This window comes from Nicotiana attenuata, chromosome 5 (genome assembly GCF_001879085.1).
Source record: "Nicotiana attenuata strain UT chromosome 5, NIATTr2, whole genome shotgun sequence".
NCBI lineage: Eukaryota > Viridiplantae > Streptophyta > Magnoliopsida > Solanales > Solanaceae > Nicotiana > Nicotiana attenuata.
In genome coordinates, this window is record NC_031993.1 from 21,587,702 (window position 1) to 21,591,699 (window position 3,998).

Below are 3,998 nucleotides of genomic sequence, written 5' to 3' on the forward strand. Positions count from 1 at the left end.
ATTTACTATGGTTCCACTAGTCAATTGACACCAATCATTATATTTTGGATATAATTAGCAGTTTAACTATGAAATATAAATAATAAGTAGATATTAATGCTAGTTAATTACATTGTTGCGCTTTATATATAGTTACATTGAACGTCTATATATATAATAAGTAGATATTGATAGCGATCATAAATTACATTTACTATAGTTCCACTAGTCAATTGACACCAATCGTTATATTTTAGGATTTAATTAGCAATTTAATTATGAAATATAAATAATAAGTAGATATTGACACTAGTTAATTACATTGTTGCGCTTTATATATAGTTACATTGAATGTTTATACATATGTGTATAGTAGCCAACATATAATTTCATTCATTAAGGTCATGCGTATATTGATAGCGACCATATAATTACGTTTACTATGGTTCCACTAGTCAATTGACACCAATCGTTATATTTTGGGATATAATTAGCAATTTATTTATGAAATATAAATACTAAGTAGATATGGATTCATATTTTCTTGCACCACCGAATTTTCTTGGTTTGAATCCATTTTTTAGATAGGGTAAAGTGTCCACTTGACTTGGTTTGATATGAAGGAAGTATAATAAATCGTATACCGTATTTGTTTTTAAGAAAGGAAGAAAATATAATAATTTGTATACACACTAAATCGTATAATTTGTATAAACATAAAATACACATAAATACAATGGAAATACAAATATAATACACACGACTCTTCAGCTCCCAACATTTAATTTTCGCATATTTCAAGGCTTGGAATTAATTTTGTATTTTGGAGGGAAAAATGTAGGCTAATTACTTAAGGGGTCTTGGATGTCTTTTCACTGGTATGGCAAAAGTTGGGTCACACCAGTTGGGCCGTTTAGTATCACCCTATACATTTTACTTGAAAAAAAGTTTTGTGAGTGGAACACAAAAGTTAGCCTAAACCAGTTTTTGGAACTTGAAATTTTTTCTTCAAATTCTTTTCAAAAACTAGTCAATAACTCATTTATTCCAATAATAAAAGCCCATCTAGACTCTTAATTGCTCCATTGATTTTGCTAAAATTTCACGGTATAGCCAGTTTTCGGACTGGTCAATCAAAAATAGCCAGTGTTTACCAAGTCAATAAAAAATAGCCACTGTTTTGCTGCAATAGAGACCGATCCAGCATAATATACTGGAGTTCGGTGCACTTGTGTATGAACTCCAGCATATTATGCTGGACCGGTATACTTTGCTGGCTCCAGTATAATATACTGGAGACTGGAGCACTGGTGCTCCAAACTCCAGTATATTATACTGGACCATTATACTAGCTGGAACTCCAGTATATTATGCTGGAGTTCTAGTGTACTGATGCTGGAACTCCATCATATTATGCTGGAGTTCCAGCATACTATCCTGGAACTCCAGTATAATATGCTGGAGTTCAAGTATACTTATGCTGGAACTTCAGCATAAGATACTGGAGTATTTTTCGGGTTTTGAACAGTGTTTTTCCCCAGATTTATCTTTACATAAAAAGTGGCTAAATTTCGATTACTTTTGAAGTTGGGCTATTTTTGAACGACCAATTGTAAATCTGGCTATTTTTAAAAATCTCCCATTGATTTTGCAGCTCTTCTTTCTTAAAAAAAAATTATTTGGGAGTTATGTCTCATTCTTTACTCTTTATACACAGCTGGGTGGGGGCTATCATTTCTCAAAGAAGGAAAAAATATCACAAGAAGATCCCTTCAAGAAAGTAGACTAGTAAAACAACTAGTCTAATTCAACCTTTCTCAATTTACCAAACGAGAAATACTATCCAAAGTTTAGAATTGACTCTATAGTAGATTTAGTCAAAAGATTAAAAAAAAAAAGAAGAAGAGAGAGGATAAGAAAACCATAAAATAGTACTCCCTCTGATTCAGGTCATAATAAGTGACTTTTTAGCCTTTGGCATACCCTTAAGAAAATACGAACTCCTTGAGAAAAAAAGTTGTATTCACTTAATTACCCTTAATTAATTGTTACTTTGGCACATTGGGATATGTAAATAAGGACAAATTTTGAAAAAATAAAATAAATTTCTTTTTGATTATGTAAAAAGACACTTATTTTGGACCAAAATAAAAAGGCCAAAAGGTCATTTTTTATGGATTGGAGGAAGTACTAAATAGATAAATACTACTCCTATTCAACACTACCAATACACTAATTCAGTACTATTTTTATACAAACCTATCAAACGACCCCTAATGAGAAATACTAAACTTTATTACTATCCAAAGTTTAGTAACCAAAACCTATAGTGGATTCCAGTCAAAAGATAGAATAGTAATAGAGCAAGAGAGAAAGAGAGAATGCAGATTTGAAAGTATTCAGTGGTGTGTAAGTCAGAAGATTGTCGTGTGTTTGTGTAAAAGACTTAGGGTATTTATAGTTGAAAGTAGGGGGTAAAATAAGGTAAAAATCACAGAAATATGTTAAATGAAGAACTAGGAATCAACTAATGGAAGAATCACGGAAGTACTCCCATTAATTAAGGGAATCAAAATCAAACAAAAATATTCAGCACCATATACGGCAAGTAGGAAAATCAGTGTATGAATAAATAAAGAAAAAATGGAGATTCAGTATTGCACATAGTAGCCAATTAAGACAAAATTGAGGAAAATCCTAATTAAGGAAAGGCTTAAAAGAACAGAGTACTATAACAAACAAGGTAACAAAAAATCAATTAGTTCAAACGGGCGAGTAGAATGCTAGGGTTTTTGAAAGAAAGTTTTTGAATTACCAATCAATCAAGGAAAATCAGAATCAGTCATGTGAAGTCATGATTCTGCATTTTTAACATATAAATAGAGGTGGATGAACAAAAGTAGCGAGCAAAATTAGCTATACAGACAGAAAGGGAACAAGGGATGAACAAACACAATCACTCAGAGCTAGTGAAAACAAGTTAAGATTCAGCAGGACATATTCGAAGCATGGTGACCATGAAACATTAACAAAGATCAAGGGACATCAGGCTAACACACACAATCAAACGAAGGAGCATGCTAAACACATAGAATCATAGTAAAGAGAATCGTGCTAACACGCGTAATCACATAGAGACAAGGCCAGGAAAATTAGTCTAACACACATAGTCAAGGCAAAGAGACATGCCAACACCTATAATCAAATGAGTAAACATTATTAGGAATTAGGGTTTTTAGCAGAGTCAAATTAAAACAGTAAGAGCATAGAAATAGGTCAGAATAAACAAAGAAAAGGTTTAATCATAAAGAAAATCAGTTGGAGCATCCAAGAAACCCTAATTTTCAAAGAAAGTAAAAAAAATGGTTCAAAGTAGAGGATTTTTCAGAATAAACTCGAGAATAAGCAGAACATAGAGGAAAACATGAATATAGCATGAAATAACACTGTTTTTGAGAGATTCAGGAGAGAGTTAGGGTTTCAAAAGGGGAAACCCTAATAAAAGTTGAGAGAACCTGTCGAAACTTAATAGATCGTGACACATAGGGTGTGATTTCGCCTGAAATCACACCGGAGAACCCACGAGTAGCAGGGCCAGGAACCCTAGGTCTCAACCACCGAGGTCCTAGAGGTGTTGAACAGGACGGTGAAAGGCCCATCGGAGCCTTGTGAAAGGGAGGTGGCCGGAGATGGCCGGAAAACAAACCGGGCGGGACTTTTTAGGGACTGATTCACATGGTGGGGGTTTTGGGGTCTCAAAAAAATAGAGAGAACCAGTGATCTAGGATTTCATGGCGGTTGATGGTCGAATGGGGTGAGATTGGAGGCGGCCGGAGAGGCGGTGGAGTTCATCGGAGAAGAGAGAACCAGAAGGTTCTAGAGAGAAGGGAGAGGGAGAGACGATATAGAGAGAGAGACGGTCTCAAAGAAATGAGGGGTTTGGGGGGGTAATTGATTTTAATTATGGGAATTAAATCTGGGCCGTTGATCTCATTTGATCAACGGCTCAGATTAAAAAA